Raw genomic sequence first — 25,853 nt, 5'->3', positions numbered from 1 at the left:
TTTCTAAGCAAAAGAGGATGAATAGATAAGTAAAATTTAGTACCAGTTGAATTAATTTATCTTACTTAAGATTGGTCCAGACTTTTTGTTCTTAGAGGATTTAGAAGGTGTTTTGTTTATTTGTGGATTATATGGAAGGCAAGGTTCCTGTGAGTATGTTTGATTCTTGGTTCCTTAGTCCCAGGGCTTATAGCACAGTGGCACATAGGAGTAGTGCTTTAATGAATGCATTTTAATTGATTTTTTATTTAAATACTTTCTTGAATACTTTTCATTTTTTTATTTTAATACAAGAAAGATATTGATGTGTTAAAGGGAAATTAGTATCAAGAAATAAGGTAGCTTAAGCCATAAAAGAGGAAAGGTAAAATAATGAGCAGTTAGTTCTCTTAGGGATATAGTTAGAGAAAGCCAATTTGGGGAAGCTGTTTCAAAAAAGTGTTGGGAATAAATTATTTGAGATAAAGTAGAGTTTTCCTGGAAAACTATTTTGAAGGTGTGGAGATAGGATGTGGATTCTGAATTAGAAACTGTTTGGCATAGCAAGTTATCAAATTTGGGGCTGGGAGGAGAGGAGAGTTATGCGAGATAAAGAGTGCAAAGGTAAGGTAGTACCAGATTGTAGAAGACTTTGAATGCTAGCTAAGTGGTTACTGGAGAACTTTTTTATAGACTTTAGAATCACCTGAATGTTTGAATAGAGGAGTGACCATAATGTTTAGAGGATTGACCATAAAGTTAATTGTAATAATAATGTGAAAAATGCATTAGAGGGAAAATAGTTTAGAATCTAGAATACCTGTTAGGAATCTATTAGAGTAGTGAATTCCTAATCTCTTGCAATCTGGCTTCTAATCTACAAATGAACCAAAAATGCTTTTTCCAAGATTACTAATTCTACAACCACAATTCCAGTTAGACTTGTAATATTTTTTAGGTTAGATTGGTGTAAAGAAGTCATATCTAGTTTTGTGTTTGTAGGAATAAAAAAGATGGGAAGAGGTTTAAGAGAGAAATAAGCAGTGTGGAAGAATAGAAAAGGTACTTTTTTTGGAAGTCAGAGGACCTAGGTTTGAACTTTAGATTTAAAATTTATTACATAAGTAACCTGGGGCAAGTGATTAACTTCTAAAGACCTGTATTTTGTTATCTCTAAAATGAGGAGGTAGGAACAGTTGAGTTCTAGCTTCTTTTTAGACCTTAAGAGATTTGAATTATATAAATGTAGAAGTTAGCACCTGATTGTATGTGGGAAATGAGGGAGAGGGCACATACACACCAATGACTTGAAGATGATAAGGATAAGTATATAATGGCTCCATTGAAGAAAATGGGATTATAATAGAAGGAGGTGTTTGGAATGTGCCTTGAATATGGCCTGTAGTTCTTGGGAGGAAAGACAATTTGAATATGAAGTACTGATGAGACTAATGAGGTAGGTCCTAATCTGTGGGTGAAGAGTGTATTAGAAAACTAAGCCCTCTAGAAATCTCAGACTGTGACCTCCTTGAAAAGACTCTTTTTTTTTTTGTCCCCACCCCTTTTTTTGAATTCTCAGCCCTTAGTCCAGTGTTTGGCACATAGTTGGTACTTAATGAATGCTAATTTGGTATCTGACTTACTCCCTAATTTTTCCATCCCTTTCAGTCCTCCAAGTTTGTATCCTCCAAGTAATCAATCTGAAACTTCTCACTTTTCCTCTTTCCATGTAGCCAATTAGTTGTCAAGCACTTTTGAATCTACCTTCATGACATCTTTCATGTTCTCCCTTGTTTTCACTCACACTCCTAGTTTAGACCCTCTTCGCTTATTACCTTGACTACTGCAATTGTATACTAATTGTTCTTTTTGTCTCAACTTTCTACTCTGCTGCCAGAATGGTTCTTCTAAAAGGGTTCAGAGAATGTCATACCCTTGATCAAAACATTCTAAAGGCTCCTTTTTACTTCTACAATCAAATGCAGACATATCTGTTTATCACTTAAATCCCTTCATAATCTGTCTCCTAAATATTTGTCATATTACTCTCTTCCATGAATTCTTGGGTCTGGTGTTTTGGCTGACTGTTCCTTACACACGACACTCCATTTCCCATATTCTGTATCAGTGCCTTTGCATAAGCTAGGAAGTATACTCTCTCCTCTTCAGAAGGAGCAGACCCATCAATTGACACAGAACAGTTATGATTTTGCTTTAAAATAAAAATGTTCATCCCAGCACATATATTTTCTTTGCCTTATGGATTAAAAAACGCACTAAGCAAATTGATGCAGTGTGGTCCTTTGAGGTATTCTTATATTGTGGTTCTTCTCGTGTTAAAGCCCAGCTTACATGTTACCTTTTACATGAGACTTTTATTAGTCACCCAAGTTACTAGTGCCTACATGAGTATTTTTTATATACTTAAATTGCATTTGTTTATGTGTTTACATATTTATTATCTCTTCCTAGAGCATATACACTTCTTGAGAACTGGTTTTTATTTATGTCTTTATAATTTTAGTGCCTAGGACAGTGCCTGGGTTCTGGTTGGTACTTAATTGCTTATTGGTTGATATATCAAATGAGCTAATATATGTAAGGCAAATAGTAAAAACACTATACAGATATCACCCACCAGTGCTATTGTAGTCACACAGTATAAGTCCCAGAGCCTCAGCAGTTTTTTTTTGATTGTTTTTGTTTTTTTACCATGTACTGTACTGAGAAGAGAAAAAACACAGTTACCTCAATGTCATCTCAATGCATTGGAGGAAGATATATGAAGGAAGTGTTAAGTAATAGTTTCTAAATAGCTGATTGATTCTAAAATTTTATCTTACCAATTGCAATTAAAACATTTTTTTTTCTTTTTACCAGCATTAACAATTACATTCTATAGAGAACTCCCATTTGGAAACTTTCTCCATTGATGTAGATAACTTGGCTGTTAATGACAATCTTAACTGCCTTATTGCACTGTGAGATTAAGTGATTTGCCTTGATTTCACCCCTACTTTGTGGTAGAGATATGACTTGAACCCTGTCTTTAAGGTTACTCTTCTATGTACTATTCCCTATGTTACTATAAACTCATTAATTTCTGTATGTGTTTATTAATAATTTTTAATACAAAAATATCATATCATGTGTTCCACAAAACCAAGATGTCACATAAGTACTTAAATTATAATATTCAAAAAAATACTTTATTAGGTAGGAAAATTTTAAGAAATATACATCAAGCCAAAGAAACAGTCTTAGAAAAAAGAGAGATAGAAACAAAAAGTCTTGATTATTGATGCAATATTCATTTCTGTATATCCTTGGTTAGGATTTTATGAAGCTTATTTTTCCATGTTCTTATCTAGTACTTTCCTAACTTCTTGTAGTCACATAGTCTATATTTGGAACTGGATTCCAACTATGGAATTTATTAGATGTGAGACCATTTGGACATTTTTTATTCCCTGAATCTGTTTCCTTCTCTGTAAAATAGGAAGGATAATTGTTTTCTCTTGGAGTTATTATGGGAAAAGCATTTTGTAAAACTGAAAGCCCTATGTACTGGTGAATTCTTGATGGAATATGTTCCTTCCTCAGTGTTCATATTGAAAAATTGTTTTTCCTTCAAATTTTAGCTAAGTTGTTGACTTCTTCATCTTCCTGGATCCAGCACATGGTGATCTCTCTCTTCTCAAATTATTTTATATTACTTTGGAGCTCTTCTTTGTTTCTATATTCTGCCTTGTATCATCCACATTTGTTTATGTGAAATGTCACCCCCATTAGAATTGTTAAGCTCCTTAATGGCAGGAACTATGCTACTTTTCATTTTTTTATTCCCCAGTGACTGACACAGAATCTTATATATATTAGATGCTTAGTAGTTATTTTGGAATGACATTAAATTATTATTAATGAAAAAATGTGTGAGACCTTGGAATGCTGGATTGTAGAAATCTGTAACCAAATGATATCTTTGTTCTTTTTCCTGGTAATTCCCAGGCCATTCTTATTGTATTTATTTATATTTTATTTTTCTCAATTTTTTTCTGATATTTTGTGATCCATGTATCTCTTCTCCCTATCCTCCTTCCCAAGACAGCAGATAACATACTACATTATCATACAATATATTTGCATGTTTATCATGTTCTGAAAGAAGACATATCACTAATGCTAGAGAAAGATTCATGGAGGAAATAAAGTGCAGAATGATATGCTTCAGTTTGCATTCAGATTAAGTTCCTTCTTTGGTGATGGATAACATTTTTTGTCATGATTCTCTTGAAGTTACCCTGGATTCTTGCATTGCTGATAATAGTTCATTCACAGTTGATCATTATACTTTATTGCTGTTACTGTGTGTAACTTTCTTCTATTTCTGCTCACTTCACATTTCATCACTTTATATAAGTCTTTCCAGGATTTTTTGTAATCATCTTATTTGTCATTTCTTTTGGTTCAGTTGTATTATACCAAAATCATGTATCACAACTTTTTACTAAATTCATATTAAATTAAATTATTAAGAGCTACTAACAACATTTTGACTTAAGAAGTTAATTATATACAGTAACCACAATTCTTTTTTTAACCATTATTATTTTTGTCAAAAAAATTTTTAACTATTACATTTGGCCACCCAATTTTAATTATTACAACCAGAAACTAAAAGAAAATGTAGTGCTTTGAAACACCTTTATAATTTGTGATCAAATAGTCTTCCTTTAACTTCTCTTCTTATTTCATCTAAGTGAGGACAATTAGTCAGATTATCTGTATTTTGTACTTCATCAAGACCATATAGGTTTATTAAAATTAAAAATAATCAACAAACACAAACCCTCAAAATATGGAATAGAATCTTATGTAAAACTCCTTCCCTTTAACACCATAGGCCCAAATAAATGACAGAAAACTAATAGTACATTGGTTCTGTGTCCTTTTTAAGTTGCCTTTTTTCTTTTTTAAGTATGGTTGCATTTATTCCATATGTAGCTCTTGGGTTTTGTGTCTCTTATTAAGCCTCATCTCATGTAAGTCTTTCTATATTTATTTGTAATCCTAGTTCTTGATTTTTATTCCATCTATATCCTCAGGTGTTCGTAGAGAAATGTTCAAAGTTTAGACACTATGAAATAGAAATGACATGTTCTAAAACAAGGAGGCAAATTTGGCTTTCTAGACATAAGGAAAAGGAAATCCATAAGGTGGCATGAAACTTGTGACTTGACTATAGCTCTTGATGTGCATATATTAGTCAAAAGAAATTAAGATAGATCAAATGGTTTGAAAGCACTAAATAGTAAGATGGCATGCTTTTATAGAAATCCAGAGACCAAAACAGGGAAATACAGTAGAAAACATTTGAGTTTATTATCAGTGAATGGAGAAACAGTTGGTTTTGTTATCAGAATATACTTTACTATATTGATAGTCACCTATTAACTTGGCAAGTTTCCAGTGGACAGTTCCAAAGATCTGTGCTTTTTAACCTTTTTTTCCCTACAATTTGGATAAAGGTTTATATAACTTGCTCGTCAGGTTTGAAGATGACATAAAACCAGAAGAGAAAGGTGAGAGGAGCTGGCATGGTCGTGATATGTTAAAGCTAATATTAGGCTTGATCTGAGAAGATGGACTTTATTAGGGAAAAATATAAAGTTGTATGCTTGGTTAAAAACAAAACAAAAAACCCAAGTTCCACAAGTACAGCATGAGATGGTAATGGTTAGACATGGGCAATTTGTATGAAGAGGAACTCGGGGGCATAGTGAAGTTTAATCAAATGTTAGAAGTGTGATGTGGAAGTCTAGAAGATAGTCCAGTCCAGGCCTATGTGAAGAGAAGCATTGCTAACATGAATGAGGAGGCAATAGTCCTTTTCTATTCTATCAGACCCCTTGTGGAATATCATCTCATTCTTGGGGCTGCAATTTAAAATAGACATAGATAAGCTAGAGAGTGACTAGAAGAGGCCTACCGGGTTGGTGAGAGTCTATGAGTTCAAAGTAGAAGGAATTGGAGTTGTTTACCTAGGAAAAGGGAGGTTTCTTGGAGAAAGATACTTAGGCCTAAGTATAGGATGTCTCAGAATTCTTACTGAAATTTTAAGCAGTATTAGTCTAGGCAAGCAACCCTAGAGGAAATTCAGCCTGGCAACTGCCTTGCAGCTCTCTAGCTATCACAGCTATTACAGTTAAAGAAAAGAAAGTTCTTGACCCCAAATGATTCCAGATTAGAAATAGATATGGGTTTTAGTCATCAAAATGATGCTAAAGAGGATGAATTATCATTTTTTTTTTGCTGTTGCTCTCTAAAGGCTACTGAGCTTTACCATTTAACTTAAAAAAATTGTATTTTCTCTCAGTATCAATTCTAAGGAGAGCAGCAAGGGGTAGGGCAGTTGGGGATTAAGGGAGTTGCCTAGGGTCACACAGCTAGGAAGTGTCTGAAGCCAGATTTAAACCCAGGACCTCTTGACTCCTGTCCTGGCACTCTATCCACTGAGCCATCTAGCTTTTCCCCTTCTACCTAACTTGTGTTATAAAGAAATGGAACTGAAATTTCCTATCAATGTTGTCTCTTTCTATTAGAAAGTGAGTTCAATGAAAGTAGGGACCCTGTTGCTTTTATATTTGTATTTTCAATGCTCAGCAAAGTTTCTTGAGCATAGTTGGCACCTAATGAATACTTTTTTTTTCACCTGTCCATTAATTTTTGTCTTATAGTAGCTTTTAAAAAATTATTCATTGTAATTATAATCACATGATGTTGACCAGTTTGTGTATTTAATGTTTCAAGAATCATGATTATTGAGCACCATGCTCAAAGTTGCTTTTAAAGGATTAAAAGAGCTAATTTTTTTATCTTATAAATTGTTGTTCTGTCACTAAAGTACTTAGGTTTGTTAACTCTGTCTCTGTGTACATGTGTGTGAAGATCAAAGATTTTGAATGTAGTATGTTAGAAGTCAAATAATGTTATTTGACTTTCTTATCTTTTATAGCATAGTTATTGAGTATTTAAAATATTTGTTAATTTTCCATATTAGAACTTTTCACAAAACATTTTTTACCTTTTAAGAAATGAAGTTGGTTACTTTTTAGTTTATACACTACTGCTTCCTTTGTCTTGCATTTCTTTATAGGGACTACTATAAGGTAAATAATGATGATTCACTCCCATTTGCTTTTCTCCAGTCGTGCTTGGAGACCTAAGAGGGTGTAAGACTACAAACACAATAATTTCTGATAACTTGTATTTTGCCTTTTCATAGTGGCCCATCTTTTCCTTTATTTTGTCTCTAAATATTTGTAAGCCATTTTTAAATGTAATAAACATTTCTTCTAATAAGCATTCATTTGTGAATTTTTATGGTAATGAATGATATAGATGCTAACTGTATGTTTTAGTTTAACTCAGATATTTATAAAAGAAATAGAGAGCATAATACTGAATACATATTGATGTCAGAAAACATAGCCTTTTGTTCTTGTTGTCTGCCTTTTTAGCTTCCTTTGTGTTAGGGTTACTAGGGTTAGGATTATTTTTTTCTTTCTCCCTTTCTTGGGATACAGAGCAGGATTTCTTCGTTCAATGAAAACCAATCTAGTAAATGTTCAGGTTTAAATTTCAGTAAGCCACACTGTATTACCTACTTGTTTAACTTGAAGTTGAAATCATTTTTTGATGATTCTAAGGTAATGGTCATTCTGAACTCATATATGGATGGATAAAAATAAAGAGAATATATATACACGTATACATGCTACAGATGGCAAGAAATAGCAGTGGAAAATATATTTTAGTTGGTAAAAATAATTTGAATCTTAAAACATTTGTTGGATGGTAGATACTTGCAAGAATATTTGCAGAGAAAAGAATTACTGAAAGAAATTTAGCTTCTCCTCCAAGGCCCAGGATTGCAGAAAATATTTTTCCGGGGGGAGGGGGAGACTATTTTTTTATTTTTATTTAGAGTATTTTTCTGTGGTTACATGATTCATGATCCCTCCTCCCCCAGGTTCCTCCTTCCCCCTCCCAGAGCCAACAAGCAGTTTCACTGGGTTATACATGTATCATTGTTCAAAACGTATTTCTGTGTTATTCATATTTACAGTAGAGCTATTGTTTAACATCAACACCCTAATTACATCCCTGTCACACTACATGGTCGATCATATATTTTTCTAACGAATTTCTAGTTCCACAGTTCTTCCTCTGAATGTGGCTAGTTTTCTTTCTCTTAAGTCCCTCCGGATTGTCCTGGATCATTGCATTGCTACTAGTAGAAAAGTCCATTACATTTGATTGTGCCATAATGTATCAGTCTCTATGTACAATGTTCTCTTGGTTCTGATCCTTTCACTCTGCATCAATTCCTGGAGTTCGTTCCAGTTCACATGGAATTGCTCCAGTTCATTATTCCTTTCAGCACAATAGTATTCCATCACCAATATATATCACAATTTATTCAGTCATTCCCCAACTGAAGGGCATCCCCTCATTTTCCAATTTTTTGCCACCACAAAGAGTGAGGCTATGAATATTTTTGTACATGTCTTTTTTCCTTATTATCTCTTTGGGGTAAAAACCCAGCAAGTGATATGGCTGGATCAAAGGGCAGGCAATCTTTTAAAGCTCTTTTGGAATAATTCCAAATTTCCCTCCAGAATGGTAGGATCAATTCACAACTACACCAGCAGTGTATTATTGTCCCAATTTTGCCACATCCTCTCCAACATTTATCATCTTCCTTTGCTTTCATTTGGGGTCTATTTTAAAGAAGAATATATTTCAGTTATGTAGTGTTTGTTTAATAAATGCAATTTAAATCCTAGTCTGTATAAATTACTGTATTCGAGTCTAGTGATAAATAGCATTCATCTATTCATTCATTCATTTATTTATTTATTTATTTATTCATTTATTTATTTGTTTGTTTGTTTGTTTGTTTATTTATTCACTCACCTACCCATTTATTTATTTATCTGTCCAGTCATTTATTTATTTAAATTTTTTTTTAATTTTAATTTTAATTTTGAATATTTTCTCATAGTTACATCTTTCATATTCTTTCTCTCCCCCCCAAGCCCCTCCACCTCCACCCCCATAGCTGATGCACAATTCCACTGTGCTTTACATGTATCATTGATTAAGATCTAATTCCATATTATTGATAGTTGGACTAGAGTTATCATTTAGCATCTACATCCCCAATAATATCCCCATCAGCCCACATGTTCAAGTATTTGTTTTTCTTCTGTGTTTCTCCTCCCACAGTTCTTCCTCTGAATGTGCCTAGTTTTCTTCCTCATAAGTCCCTCAACCTTGCTCTGGATCCTTGCATTGTTGCTAGTAGAGAGATCCGTTATGTTTGATTATACCACAATGTATCAGTCTTTGTTTACAATGTTCTCCTGGATCTGCTCTTTTCACTCTGTATCAATTCCTGGAGATCATTCCAGATCACATGGAATTCCTCCAGTTTATTATTCCTTTGAGCACAATAGTATTCCATCACCAGCAGATGCCACAATTTGTTCAGCCATTCCCCAATTGAAGGGCATATCCTCGTTTTCCAGTTTTTTTGCCACTACAAAGAGTGCAGCTATAAATATTTTTGTATGTGTCTTTTCCCTTTTGATCTCTTTGGGGTATAAACCCAGCAGTGGTATGGCTGGATCAAAGGGGAAGACAATCTTTTAGCACCCTTTGGGCAAAGTTCCAAATTGCCCTCCAGAATGGTTGGATCACTTCACAACTCACAATTCACAACCAGCAATGCATTAATGTCCCAATTTTGCCATATCTCCTCCAACATTTATTACTTTCCTTTGCTGTCATGTTAGCCGAATCTGCCAGGTGTGAGGTGGTACCTCAGAGTTGTTATGATTTGCATTTCTTTAATTATAAGAGCTTTTCATGTGTTTATTGTTAGTTTTTATTTTTTTTATCAGAAAATTCTCTATTCATGTTCCTTGCCCATTTATCAGTTGGGTAATGACTTGATTTCTTGTACAATTGATTTAGCTCCTCATATTTTTGACTAATTAGACCTTTGTCAGAATTTTTTGTTATAAAGATTTTTTTCCCAGTTTGTTGATTCCTTTCTAATTTTGGTTGCATTGGTTTTGTTTGTATAAAACCTTTTTAATTTAATATAATCAAAATTATTTATTTTATATTTTGTAACTTTTTCTAACTCTTGTTTGGTTTTAAAATCTTTCCTTTCCCAGAGATCTGACAAGTATACTATTCTGTGTTCAACTAATTTACTTATAGTTTCCTCCTTTATATTCAAGTCATTAACCCATTCTGAATTTATCTTGGTGTAGGGTGAGATGTTGATCTAGTTCTAGATGTAACAGTATGGTTTTTTCAATTTTCTCAGCAGTTTTTGTCAAATAGTGGATTTTTGTCCCCAAAGCTGGGTTCTTTGGATTTATCATAGACTGTCTTGCTGAAGTCATTTACCCCAAGTCTATTCCATTGATCCTCCCTTCTGTCTCTTAGCCAGTACCATATTGTTTTTATGACTACTGCTTTATAGTACATTTTAATATCTGGTACTGCTAGGCCACCTTCCATCATGTTTTTGTTTTTTTTTTTCATTATTTCCCTTGATGTTCTTGATCTTTTGTTCTTCCAAATGAACTTTGTTGTAGTTTTTTCTATTTCATTAGAAAACTTTTTTGGTAGTTTGATAGGTATGGCACTAAATAGGTAAATTAATTTGGGTAGAATGGTCATTTTTATTATGTTAACTCCTCCTACCCATGAGCAATCAATGTTTTTCCAATTGTTTAGATCTAGTTTTAATTTTTTGGAAAGTGTTTTGTAGTTGTATTTGTATAATTCCTGTGTTTGTTTTGGTAGATAGATTCCTAAGTATTTCATATTGTCTCGTGTGATTTTTAAATGGCATTTCTCTTTCTAACCTTTGCTGTTGAGATGTGTTGGAAATATATAGAAATGCTGATGATTTATGTGGGTTTATTTTGTATCCTGCAACTTTGCTAAAGCTGTTGATTATTTCCACTAGCTTTTTAGTTGATTCCCTAGCATTCTTTTAGTAGAACATATCATCTGCAAAGAGTGATACCTTGGTCTCCTAATTGCCTATTTTAATACCTTCAATTTCTTTTTCTTCTCTGATTGCTACCGCTAGTGTTTCTAGTACAATTTTGAATAATAGAGGTGATAATGGGCATCCTTGTTTCACTCCTGATCTTATTGGGAAGGCTTCTAATTTATCCCCATTGCAGATGATGCTTGTTGATGGTTTAAGATGTATACTATTTATTATTTTTAGGAAAGGTCCTTCTATTCCTATACTCTTCAGTGTTTTCAATAGGAATGGATGCTGTATTTTGTCAAAGGCTTTTTTATCATCTACTGAGATAATCATGTGATTTTTCTTGGTTTGCTTGTTGATATTGTTAATTATGTGGATAGTTTTCCTAATATTGAACCATCCTTGCATTCCTGGTATAAATCCCACCTGATCATAATGAATAACCCTCATGATCACTTGCTGTAGTCTTTTTGGTAGTATTCTATTTAAGATTTTAGCATCTATGTTCATTAAGGAGATTGGTGTGTAGTTTTCTTTCTCTGGTTTTGATCTACCTGACTTTGGGATCAGTACCATATTGTGTCATAAAAGGAATTTGGTAGAGCTCTTTCTTTGCTTATTATGGCAAATAGTTTGTATAGTATTGGGATTAGTTGTTCTTTGAATGTTTGATAGAATTTACTTGTGAATCCATCTGATCCTGGAGATTTTTTCTTAGGGAGCTCTTTAATGATTTGTTCAATTTTTTTTTTCTGACATGGGATTATTTAAATATTCTATTTCTTCTGCTATTAATCTAGGTAATTTATATTTTTGTAAATATTCATCCATATTATCTCAATTTCTATATTTATTGCCATGTAATTGAGCAAAATATTTTTTAATGATCGCCTTCATTTCCTCTTCATTAGAGGTGAGGTATCCCTTTTTATCTTTGATACTGTTAATTTGGTTTTCTTCTTTCATTTTTTTTATTAGATTGACCAGTACTTTGTCAATTTTATTTGTTTTTCCAAAGTACCAGCTTCTGATCTTATTTATTAATTCAATATTTCTTTTACTTTTGATTTTATTAATTTCTCCTTTAATTTTTAGTATCTCTTTTAATCTGAGGATTTTTAATTTGTTCAATTTCTAGCTTTTTGATTTGCAAGCCCAATTCATTGACCTCTGACCTCCCTAATTTGTTAATATATGCACTCGAGGATATAATTTTCTCCCTGAGTACTGCTTTGGCTACATCCCACATATTTTGGTAGGATTTCTCATCATTTTCAATCTATCCTATGAAATTATTAATTGTTTCTATGAATTGTTCTTTAACTAACTGATTTTGGAGAATCATATTATTTTGTTTCCAATTAGTTTTTGATTTGCCTATCCATGTACCCTTACTAATTAATATTTTTATTGCATTATGATATGAAAAGTTTACATTTATTATTTCTACTTTTTTACATTTGTTTGCCATATTTCTATGCCCTATTACATGGTCTATCTTTGTGAAAGTACTATGTGCTGCTGAATAGAAGGTGTATTCCTTTTTATTTCTCATTTCCCAGCATCCCTTGATGAACAATTTCAGCTCTACCCTATCCTCTTCTCTTGAATCCCTGGCCTCCTTATCATATCATTGATTATGCCCAGCCAAACTTCAGCTAAGATCATTTAACCTTGGATTCCTTCCACCATTTGCTGCCTTCATGGAGAAAATGAGGTAACCACATTGATTGTATCTACTATATATGTTATATCACATAACTTCAACTCTTTGCTTCTGTCAAGTCCTATTATACCTCCATTATTAATTCACTATCCCACTCTCTACAGAAGCTCTCCAAAGTTTTTCATCCTTCTTCAAAGCTTCCATGGCTACTTTCTTACCATTCTCTCAGTTGAGAACCTTAACTCATATTTTACAGAAAAAATTGAGGCTGTTGCTTTGATCTCCCTCTTCCACCTTTTTACTCCTCTCAAATCACTCAGATACCTTTTGTCTTTTCTTCCTTTACAACTGTATCCCTTGTATTGAAATGAACTTACTTATTTTCAAGACTAATCACCTCTACTTATTAGGGTATATTGCTTGTTAATCGATTTCATTCCATTCCATCTCTTCCAACAAATCATCCCCTCTGTCATCCCAAGTATTTCCCTTATTTCCAATCTCCCCCTCTCTACTAGTGGACTTTCTACTGCATACAAATATGCCTGGGTCTTCCCCATCATGAAAAAATCCCTTACTTGATACATTCCTAACAATCATCCTGTATCTTTTTTTCCAAGGCCATCTATAATAGGTGCCTCCACTTCTCTCTTCTCCTTCGCTTTTTAACATCTTCTAATCCAGCTTCTAGTCTTGTCATTCCACTGAAATGGCTGTCTTTAAAGTTACTAATGATCTCTTAATTGTCAGCTTTACTGGCCTTTTCTCAGCCCTCATTCTCCTTGTCCCCTCTGCATCCTTTGACACTACTGACTATTCTCTTCTCCTTTGATTTTCTCTTCTCTCTTAGGTTTTCGGAATACCACTCTCTTTTGGTTCTCATATTACCTGACTAGTACTTCTCTTTCTCTTTTGCTTCTTTATTCTCCTCCAGAACACTCTCTCTAACCACTGGGATCCCTCTGGCTTTTGAGCCCTTTTTTCTTCTTTCTCTATACTGTTTCACTTGGTGATTCGATCAGCTCTCATAGATTTATTACCATCTTTTTGCTGACGATTCTCAGATCTATCTATCTAACCTAGAACTGCTAATCTCTAATCTTTTATCTCAAATATCTGGATGCCCAATAAACATCAAACTTCACATGCCCCAAATCGAGCTCTTTATCTTTCCCTCTAAATCTTCCCACTCTTCTACCCTTCTCTATTGCTGTCTAGGTTAACACTATCTTCCTAGACCCTCTGACTTGATGTCTGACTAGAAGTCATCATCCTGAACCCTTCACTATTTCTCACCAACTGATTCCATCTTTTGCCTAGGTCTGCCAATATCACCTTTGTAGAATCTCTTATATAAATTCCCTTTTCTCCTCTGACACAGCTACCACTCTTGTGTGGGCTCTCATCACCTCATCCCTAGATTATTTCAGTACCCCACTGTTGAGTTTGCTTGCCAGTTCTCTTCCCACTCCATTATGTCTTCCATTCAGCCATTAAATTAATTTTTGTGAAATTCAGATTTGATCATACTGCCACCAATTCAGTGGCTCCCTTTTGCCTCTAGGATAAAATGTAAAACAATTTCTTATTCAAAATAACTGGTAATGAAAACTACTGATAATGAAGCCCATTTCCACCTTTCTGGTCTTCTTACATCTTATTTTCCAGCATATGTACATTAGTGATACTGGTTTCTTAGCTTTTCCATGAACAAGATACTCCATCTTGCAGCTCTGGGTATTTTTTCGGACTATCTTGAATTCCTTACAATCCCTTCCTTCTACAGGAAACTTTTCTTAACCCCTTTTAATTCTAGTGCCTTATCTCTGTTAATTATTTTCTATTTTATCCTGTATATATTTGTTTTCATGTTGTCTCCCGCATTAGACTGTAAGCTCTTTGAGGACAAGGACTCTTTTGTGCCTCTTTTTGTATACCTAGTAGTGAGCACGGTGCCTGGCATAGAACAGATGCTTAATAAATGTTTATTGATTGATCATTTGTAAAATAAACCTAAGGATTATGTACTTTAAAGTGTTCATAGATTCAGATTTTTATCTTAATTGGATCTTTGAAATCACCTTGTCTAGTCCACTTATGAATGGAGAAACTGAAGTTTTAGAGAGGTTAAGTGGCTTAATATTGCATAGGTTGTTAGAGGTAGTAATTATAGCAGTTTTAAATTTTGGAAAAGGTTTTACATTAGTTCTTCTAATTTGAGTTTCATGGAAAGTTGGTACTCTAGATACTGTTGTTCCCATTCTATGCATGAGATAAGAGAGGTCCTGAGAATTTCAATAACTTGCCTATAGCCAATAATCCTCAAGTAATCATCAGAAGCAGGATTAGACCTCAGTTATTCCTAACCACAAGTTAATTGCCCTATCCTTTACCTCATGCTACTCATTTGTTATAAAGTATATTAAAAATGAATATTAGGAGTTAAGGCTAGAAGTAAAGGTTGAAAGGCCCTGAATGTCAGGATTAGTCATTTATATTTTAATCTTTGGCAATGGGACAACACTGATATTTTTTGAATAAAAGAGTAACATAAGTAGTAAAAATAAAAAATATGTAAAATCGTATGTTCAATTTCCTTTTCTGATTATTGGACATATTGATTGAAGAGGGGATAGGTGGAATTCAGTTAAATCACTTCAGAAATTATTATAATGGATTAGGTAGCAGAAATGAAGGCTTCAATCTGAATAATTTCAGTGAATCTGAAATGGTGATGGATAGGGGAGTAATTAGAAAGAAAATTATAAGTTTGGGTAACTCTTTAGATATGGGGAAGAGTGTTGGGGAGTTCGAATTATCAAAGATCAGTCACAATATGAATACAGGTGGTTGGGAAGATGGCTGTAACATCAACAGAAATGAGAATTTAAGGGGAGGTCAAGATTTAGGTGGGATAATTTATTTTTTAATTTTATTTTTTTTAGCTAGCTCCTTTGTTCTTCTTTCTTGTAGTCTCTAATTTGTTGCTTCTGATATATTCTGATTCTGCCCAGTGAAACCAACCAATCAAACTTCTTATAGTTCTGCAAGTTACAAGTTTCTAAGAAGGGCCTTGGGGAATCTGTAATAAGCAAAGTACTTGAGTTTTAATGCATGACCATTATAACAATTTCTTTGTGAGCAAGGAGGCCATTTTAGTTTTCTTTCTTCAAATTGATTCAGTTGTAGGTAAGTGATATTTTAATGTAGTTCTAATGTAGTTGTATATTCATAATGTAATATAATGAATTTTTGTTTGTTTTTAAAGGAAAAGATGTTCGTGAAGAGCAGTCTTAATTTGTTTGCTTCTGATAATCTATGTTGGCAACTCATTGAAGTTTTCTTAGTTTAGAAATTTCAAAATAACCTTTCAGTGATTTTTTCAGTATGATTAACAAGGAAAAGTAGTCATTTAAGACCTGGGTATGAACAAAAACAGCTTTGTGTTATAGATATTTTGATTATTTTTGTCTAAGGGTATGGCAGTGAAATGCTAGTGATTCATTGGAATGGAAGAGATTTGCCTTTCACTTTTCTCCCAGAGACAGAGCTATTGAGCTTAATTTTAAATAGTCCAGACTGGTCATGTATTTTATACTTTTAAGCTCTTCTATTGATTTGGGCTTGGCACCTTCCCTAATGGAGTAACAATGGGACTTCTTTCCTATCATTCACAGCTATCTGATAAAATCCTTTTGCTCCAAGCAGTATGAATTTGAGTAGATCATCTTACAATATCCTTTTAGGTTTCTTATTATTTGTTTCAAATATGCCATAACTTTGGTTATTAGAGTACCCCAATGACAAATTCACTTTTAGAGCATTAGTGGAGGTACTTAGTAAATTATTCTTCATCAAAATGTATATAAGCATACCTAACTATCACATGTGGTACTTTACATAAGAGGTCACTTTTGTCTTTTGCTTGTCATCCCCCTTCTCACCCTGAATCCCCAGGTCCCTTTGATGCTATAAGTCTCTGCTGTGACTAATGTCTTGTATGGAAGTTGTCATATCAAGATAATCATCAGTCTCATCTCCAATTGTGCATAGAAGGGAGCACAAACCATTTTTCTTCATTGTAGTATGAATTTTGAAATGGAGAATGGAAATGATTTTGCTGTTAGTATTCAAGAGTTTTGTAACATTTCAGGGACTTCAAGACTCTCCGGTCTTGGTACCTCTTCTGTCTCTCCATCTGGGGAATATAGGTCTTCTTGTTCTTTGGAATACCTCTATAATCACAAAGCCTCTCTATAATTTACCTTTTCTCCCCTACTGCCCTCTCCTTCCCCCTTCTTCATAGAAGTGAATTGTTTAATCTTTTGTAGCCACAGCAAATATTTTCTCAATTTTCAGCACCACTAATACCATCATTTCCTGGGAAGCATAAACCAGTTTTCCTTGTGGTCAGTTTTTCTTGCCTTTTCTTTGTCTTTGACTTAATGTTCATTTTTATATTTAGTTTAAGAAGTTGAGACATTTTAGCCCAATTAAGTGTATTTTATAAAGATAAAACTCATTCAACCTATGATGCCTTCTTTTTACCTCTCTAAAAATGGGGTTCAAAATTGAAATGCCTGATATACCTTTTGGTCTTCTAGTGGCCCCTGCTATAACAAATGACCCAGTATTAGTTGCTATGAAGAGTATGATATTGATTTGTGCCATTAGTCTCTAGCTGATTTGCGGAAGAACAGAATTTCATAATGCTAATGGAAATAAAGTGCTTTACAAAACACTGCACATGAATACTGAAACATGTCTTTGCAGTAGAACAAGTGTCTACTAAGCTTTTAAAAATATATTTGCTTTCTTGTAATACAGATACGAATAATTTGTCATAGTCCTGTTCTGTATATGTGTGTGTGTGTGTGTGTGCTCATGCATGTGTCTTATAATGCATAATGTGGAACTGAAAATCATCTGAAATTTTAAGTATAGTTACTTAATTACTTATAATTACTTATAATTACAAACTTCATTTTGATTGAAATATGAGTAACATTATATTACTATTATGTTACTGATTTTATTATCACTATATTCTTGCTTAATATGTATGTTTATATTCTTTTAATACTTTAGTACAAAACACAATCATGGAGATCTTTTGACTAGGTTATTTGCTTTAGAGGCAAAGAACTAAAAATACTATTTTAAAAATTACATGATTGTTTTTTTACTAAAATTTATGTTGCAATGTCTATTTGGATATTTTATTCGTGTGGTAAATATATCAAATTAACTGCTAAACATGAGCTAGACTTAAGCTTAATCCTGTATACCTCTTTTGCATGAAAATATTATTGCTTTTAATTTCATTTTTTTCTGTAGTAACTATTGCCATGATTATTTGTGGAAATTGGCTACCCATTTAAAAATTAGATTCGATATTGATGAAAATATACTACATATTTTGATATTTGATTGAGCTTTTATTTTATGTACAGTTTTCAAATTCAATTAAATGTTTTGGACCTAAAATGTTCAAATAGAAAGAATAACCTATTAAAAATTATTTTATTGGCTTTAAGCAGCTAGTTTGATTCCAGAGAGACTGAGATTGATTTGCTTTCCTTAGGTCTGTTAAATGCCAATCCCTTGTCTATAACAGTACTCAATATTTTCTTTTTTTATGGTTTAGAGTACATACAAACTTTGTGCATTTGTTTACAGTCTATCCCATAAAAGATTTTCTTTGGTTGTCTTGGATATGAAATTTAGATATGAGCTTATATGTTACTTGTGGAGTAGAAAAATTATACCCATAGTCTAAATCAGTGATATATGGATCTGTTTTTCTTTTGTAACTTCTTTAACTATTACTGGGGAAAGATAGAATATTTATAGGCTAGAAAACATATGACTTTTTGCACATTGCAGGTGGTTTCCACTCAAGTTGAATAAGTTTACAGCCTCTTTTTAAGAGAACTTAACTGTATATTATATAAAGTTAAATCAAAGCATTTTATGAAGTATACTTAAATTATGCACAGATGAATCAATTATATGATTTCCAATATTCTCTAATACTCAAACTATAAAACATATCATTAAATCATTACGGCAAAAGTAAAGAATGGACATAGCAAGTAGAGAAGTGACTATACTTTGACATTACTACACATTCTCAATATACAATTAAGGAAAATTTATTCCTTATTTTCTGCTAAGGAATTACTGGTGTGTTTTACTCAGGTAGTCCTATAACAAGAGTGTGGGGTGCTAAAATTATAATTGGAGACAAACTACAGCTAGGGAGAGAAATGAAATGTAGCTAATTGTAGAATTTCAGTGTTTTTGTCCTCTTTATCTAAAAAGTCTCAGTGAAGAATATATATTTAACTTAAGTCCAAAATGAGCATTTAGTCTTGAAGAGTGACTTATTTTTCTTAAAGTGCTATTGAATGTAATGTTGCAGTGACTACAAGCTTTCCAAAATGAAGATAGATGGGTAGAGTGTTGCCAGCTACCTTTCCTATTCCATTTCATGGATTAATCCTTAAAGACTTTGCACCTTGCTTACTGCCCAGGAGAGGGAAGAATGGAGCTATCATATTTACTGCAATTGTAGAAATTTCTGCTATGTTTCCCCTCCTTCTCAACCTTTCTCAAATTCTTCCTCTGACTTTCTTGGACGCTAGTGGAAGAACTTCTTTGAAAAATAAAGGGTACTGTGTTCTTTGATGTGAAAGGATTATTAAGTGATAACTGTCATGAATGACAAGTATTTTTTAATAATTTTCACTGACTTCAAATGTGTTAAAAACAAACAATAATATAAACATTTACAATAAATTTTAAAAAGAAGTTATTTCAGAAAAATCATTAAAATATACATATAATGTGATTTGTACTATATTGTGACAAGATATCTAATTTATCTACCATTGAAATGTGTATATATGATTATTTGACAATTTCATACTAAAATGAACAAAATAATCTTCATATATAGAACTTTGGCTTCTCAATATATTATTATTTCTATAACATTTTGCATTATGGACTCATGAAGGCCCATCTTGAGGATTTATTTTTAGTTTACTATAACTGTAATGGGTCATAATATGTGAATATAGATGAATATATGCTTGATTCAACTCCTTGTAACAGATTTATCATGGTCAATAGGGACAGACTTTAGTGATAGCTTATATTTGCATATCAGATTCATTGAATTAATTATCCACATATATGATTATATATGTAAATTTAGTAGTTCTGTTTTTTTTTAATATCCTAGTTAGTAAAATAGTTTCTAAAGTCATATTCTAATGAATAAAAAATTTCATTCTGTGGCGTCTCTGGGGGAAAAAGAGGTTAAAATTTGTTTTGCTTCTTCTTTTTGTGCCCTTTATGGTTAAAGGGCTGTCGAGTAAGAGTCCATTTTCTTTTTAGGATTGTCACTGATTGAGAAAATCTTATACAGCCAATCCATCATGCATTTGATTTCTATTATCCTCAGTTATTATGAGAGGCAGCATGGTGCAATGGGTAGAACTGGTCTTGCAGTCAGCAAGACTGACCTCAGGGCTGGTCTTGGACATATTGCCTTCGTGACCCCGGGGAATTAAAGTGTGATAGGCAACTGCCCTTAAAAAAGCATTGTGTCAACCTGCATTAATAGAGTTTCCTATACCAATGAAATCACAGTTTCAGATACTCTCCCTCATCTCTGTTTCTCTCTCCCTATTCCTTTCCTTTTTCTCCATTATTTGCTGTCTATGTCCATGACACAAGGGTATATGAGATTATATTGAAAAACAAGTAGGGGGACAGCTAGGTAGCTCAGTGGATTGAGAGTCAGGCCTAGAGACGGGAGGTCCTTGGTTCTAATCCGGCTTCAGACACTTCCCAGCTGTGTGACCCTGGGCAAGTCACTTCATCCCCATTGCCCACTCTTGCACCTAGGAGCCAGTACACAGAAGTTAAGGGTTAAAAAAAAAAAGAAAAACAAGTAGGATACTTGCACCAGAAGTTTACAGTTCAAATTCATAAGGAGCACCCCATAGGTGGATTAGTTTTCTTCACCCTGAAACTGCTTTTGGCTAAAAGATTGTAAAATGTTGCTTTCAGAACTAGGCTTCTCACTTTCTTTTAAACTTCTTGCCACAAATACCCTCAGTTAGGATTAAGACATAAAATGCAGATGTTCTTAGTGTGTTTACTAGGGACAACACATAGTTTTATCCAATAATAGAATTACAAGTTTTAATGTTGGAAGGTTCCTCAGGGGCTATCTGTTAGAATCATTACCTGCCAGGGATTGCTTGAAACCTCTGGTGTACCTTCCCATCCCAGCTCATTTGACTTTTGGATAGCTCTGGTAGTTGAGCAGATTTTCCTTTTTACCAATCACAAATATGCTTTCCTCTGACCCTGTTATTCCTAGTTTTGTACTCTAGGCTTAAGCAAACAATCTTTTTTTTTTTCCTGTGACATCCCTTCATATACTTGAAGATAGTTACCATGTCCACCTGAAATATTCTCTTCTCCAAGATAAGCATTCTCATTTCTTTCAACCAGTAGCAATATGATATGATCTTTCTAGCTGCTTCTACACAGTGCTTGCTTTTCTCAGTCCCTCCTCCTCCTCTTGCTTTCCTTTCTGCCAGAAATTAGGTTTCTTTTATGGTGCTCTTTTGCAATATCTCATCAGGGAAAGGCCTCAAAACCATTTAATGTCTGTCTTTTCACCACTTCTCTCCCCTTTCTAGCAATCTCTTTATATGTTTCTTTCAACATGTAAACCCTCTTCATTTTAGGGACTGTTTTGCTTCCTTGTATTTGTATCTCTATTGCTTAGCACAGTGCCTGACATACAGCAAATGCTTTATGTACTTTTCTGGGATTCTCAGACCTTTCTAATCCTTGTTGTCCTCCTTTAGATCTTTTCTGGTTTGTCAGTTACAGTGTGGCATCCAGAACTGACTGCACTATTCAAGATACTTCATAGAGTATGGCAGAAATGACATTTCTACGATTATAGACATTATACCTATTATTTTGTAGTTGAAACACATATTACATCCCCACCTTCTATACTGCCCTTTTGATTCATAAGGAGCTTGTAGTAGTCTTTTAATATCTCTAGATCTTTTTCATATGACTTGCTTTTTATCTGGGGGCAGTTATGTTGTACAGTGGACAGAGGTTGTGCATGAAGTCTGGAAGACTCTTCTTCCTGAGTTTCAAATTTGACCTCAGACACTACTATGTGACACTGGGCGAGTCACTTACCCCTGTTGGTCTCAGTATCCTCATCTTTAAAATGATCTGGAAAAGGAAGTAACCAACCACTCCTGTATCTGTTAAGAAAGCTACATTTGGGGTTACAGAGTTAAACAACAAAAACAATCAACACTCTGTAGTTTTGCCTGCTCCATTTTATATTTGGAAAGTTAATATTTTTATCTCAGCTTAAGATTTTTACTATATTTAGGTCAATATTTTGATATGCTTTTGGATCATCACTTTGTCATCCTGACTTTATTATATTCTATCTACCTTTGTAGATGCCTAACCTTTGATAAGTATTTCAGCCATGTCTTTATACAAGTCATTGAAAAAAATGTTAAACAGCTCAAGAGCAAATGCAGGAGGCAGCTGGGTGGCTCAGTGGATTGAGAGCCAGGCCTAGGGAGGGGAAGTTATAGGTTCAGATCTGGCCTCAGACACTTCCTAGCTGTGTGACCTTGGGCAAGTCACTTAACCCCCATTGCCTAGCTCTTACCACTCTTCTGCTTTGGAACCAATACACAGTATTGACTCCAAGATGGAAGATAAAGGTTTAAAAAAAAAAAACAGCAGATGTGGATACTGGATCATTTAACTAATGCTAGTTGACTTGTAGCTTTGAGTCTAAGCATTCAACCAATTCCAAATCCTCCTAATAATATTATTGTGTAGCCTTTCATCTTTTTTCACAAGAATAACACAGATATCAAGAGACTTTGTAAAATACTTTGCTCACATTTAGTAAACTATATCTTCATCATCCCTTTTTTCTATCAGTAACCCTACCAGTCTACCAGTAACTGTCAAAAAAGGAAATGGAGTTAGTCTTGGATGGCTTACTGTTTATTAAATCATCCTGACCAAGTGATCACCATTTCTAGCTTCTAAAACTCAGTCAGACTTATACCTGAGAGGAAGCGGATGAGGTTCCTTGCTATTAATGTCTAAAAAAGTATGACATATTTAATCAAAATTATAAATTTTATTTGACTCTCATACTTTCCAGTTGGATAGAAAAATCTAACTTTTCTTCCTTCCCCTGACAGAATTTTTTGTTTATTATTGCATGCATTGTTATTTAAAGTACTTTAAAGCCACAGATTTAATTACCTTAGAGTATGGAAACATAAAATTTAAAAATTTAAATAAGTATGCTTTAGATTTCCCCCCTTTTTGATAAAAGGGATGAAAGCAAGGGGGTATTACAAAATCAGATAGACTGTCATATTATTTGGCCTGTTTTTAATAATAGATACCAAAGTCAGCAAGCATTTATTTTGAATATACTATGTCATAATTTGGAATTCTTTTAAAACTCTTATAAGAACAATATTTGTCCTGTATTTGTGCTTCTTTTTTTCCTAAGTCAACCCATGTGTTTACTTGATAGAAAAGCCATTGATATATGCCTGAAGCTCTAGAGGGATTAAATGATTGCCTTACCACCACCCAGTTTTTAAGTTCAAGAGACAGGATTTGAATTCTAGTCTTCTAGTCTCTCAAATCCAATATTCTGTGCCCTATTCCATACAGTCATATCTAACTCTTCATGACCCCATTTAGAGTTTTCTTGGCAAAGATGCTGGACTGGTTTGCCATTTTCTTCTCTAGTTCATTTTACAGATGAGGAAACTGAACTGAGGCCAACAGAACAGAGTTAAATGGCTTGCTCAGGATCATGTCTGATGGCAGATTTGAACTCAGGTTTTCCTGACTCCAGATCTGGCATTCTATCTACTGTGGCCCTTAGCTGCCCTTTTGTAGGTTACCTAAAGATAATAGTTCTAAGACAGATTGCTGCTGCAAGCATTTTTTTTTTCTTGGATGGAGATGGGAAGAGTTGGAAGTTTATATTTGTTTTTCTCATGACCAGTGTAGCTTGCCTGATTATGTATAGATTTCTAGTATAGTGCTTGTCTTGGTCATTCTTCATTACTTTTATAACTTTGTTTATAAGTTAATTCTTTAAAAGCTCTGCTATAGGCAATGATTGGTGTTCTCTAAGTTAATTCAACTCTCCACTCTGCTTTAAAGCATTGGTTAGATATGAATAGTCTTTGAAATGAATTGTGAGATTTAATCAGTGTAATGTAGTGGAATAATGACATGCTTCTATGAATGCATTACACTCATTACAGTATATGAAAGTGAATTTCTTCTGCAGTTTAATGGCATAGTCATTTTTTCTCAGTGAAAGTGAATACATTTTATACAACTACCTATTTGTTTATATCAGGAGTTTTTATTATTTAAGTATTCATTGTCTTAAAACATGAATATTAGTTTGTATTTTAAGGATATTGGAATCTAGTTACATTGATGCTTTTATTATATAAATGGTTGCATAAGTGAGAGGAGTGCTTTGTATATAATGATATATCCTTGAGCCCCCCAATGATGGTGAGAAGTCACAAATTAATAATAAATTTATTAAATGATAAAAAGGCATATTGAACTGAATGACATAATTTCATGCCAACTGATGTATAAACACAAAAACATGGAAAGTTCATAAAAGTAATTTATGGTTCAAATTTGAGAATGAGAATGAGGAATTTTAACTACTGGGCCCATCTGGGAAAAGCCTGATATAGAACCTCTTTCTTGAACTGAGCATTGAATGGAATTAGGGATTAGAAAGGAGGGAGAGCATTAAAGGCACATGGGTTCGGGAAGACAGCCTATGCAAAGGTACAATGAAAGAAGACACAGTTTGTCTATGGGGAACAGCATGTAAGCCCACTTGGACAGAGTTTGCAGTGGGGTTAGTTGGGGAGGGGGAAATGAATCAAAAATATGTCTGGAAAAATAGGGTGCTGTCGGATTATGGAGGATTTTAAATGATAAGATAAAAGGTTTTATTTTTGTTCCTATTATAGGAAACCTACAAAGCTTTTTTAGCAGAGGAATCACATACTCAAGGTTTTGATTTAGAAATATTTATTTGGCATCTGGCTAGAGGAAGAATTGAAGAAAGGAGAAAATGGAAGCAGGAAAACTAGTTAGGGGGCTCTGATAATGGTCCAGGGGAGAGATAATGAAGGTGTGAACTCAGGTCATGGCCATGAGTGGAGAGAAATGGAATGATTTAAGAAGTTTTTTGGAGATAAACTTGACAGGAGTTGACAACTGATTGGATCTGAAATGTGAGGTGGTCAATCAAGCTTGGGAATATGAATGATTGGAAGGATGGTGGAAACAGAATTAGAGAAGTTAGGGAGGGGGAAAGGTTTAGAAGGAAAGATAAAGGCATTTTTGGTCATGTTGAATTTAATATGCTTATGAGATATCATGATGAAAAAAGTCTAGTAGGGAATTAGTATTGTGGAATTGGGAGTGGGGGAAGAGGGAGAGAGCACATTTGTTGTTAGAGTCAGTCTATCAGCAAGCATTTACCAAGCACCTACTATGTGCCAGGCACTATTAGATATCAAATACAAAAGAAAGAAAGAAAAACAGCCTCTGTCCTCAAGGAACTTACATTTTACTGGGGGACACAGGAGGCAAACAGATGAATAAATTTAAGATAATATTGAAGGGGTAAGAAGACTATCTAAAATAGGGGATCAGGAAAGATGTCCTTAGAGTTATTGTAACTGAAGTGAATTTTGACATAATCTAATACTTCTTAGATATGCAGATGAAGAGGGAAAGCATGCTGAGGAGTAATGGGAAGAGAAGTGTGTCTTGGTTTGAATTCTGGTTTTTCTGTTTGTATTCTTTTTGTGTAAGTCACTTTATTTCTCTAAGTCTCAGTTTTCAAACTGTATAATGATTTAGGCTGAATTGATACTTAAGATCTCTTCCCTTGAAGCCTATGATTCTGTTTTTTCTCTGGCAGAAAAGTTGGCTTTTGAGAAACTTTTGAATATTGAGCTA

General features: G+C 33.7%; 1 protein-coding gene across 2 annotated transcripts in view; it reads left to right on the top strand.

The window, feature by feature from the left end:
- WDR7 (WD repeat domain 7) overlaps positions 1–25,853 on the top strand; it is a 486,248-nt gene that overhangs the window by 145,880 nt on the left and 314,515 nt on the right. The window lies entirely within an intron of this gene.

Source organism: Gracilinanus agilis, chromosome 1 (genome assembly GCF_016433145.1).
Source record: "Gracilinanus agilis isolate LMUSP501 chromosome 1, AgileGrace, whole genome shotgun sequence".
In the NCBI taxonomy this organism is placed as follows: domain Eukaryota; kingdom Metazoa; phylum Chordata; class Mammalia; order Didelphimorphia; family Didelphidae; genus Gracilinanus; species Gracilinanus agilis.
This window is presented reverse-complemented; position numbering and strand designations above follow the sequence as displayed.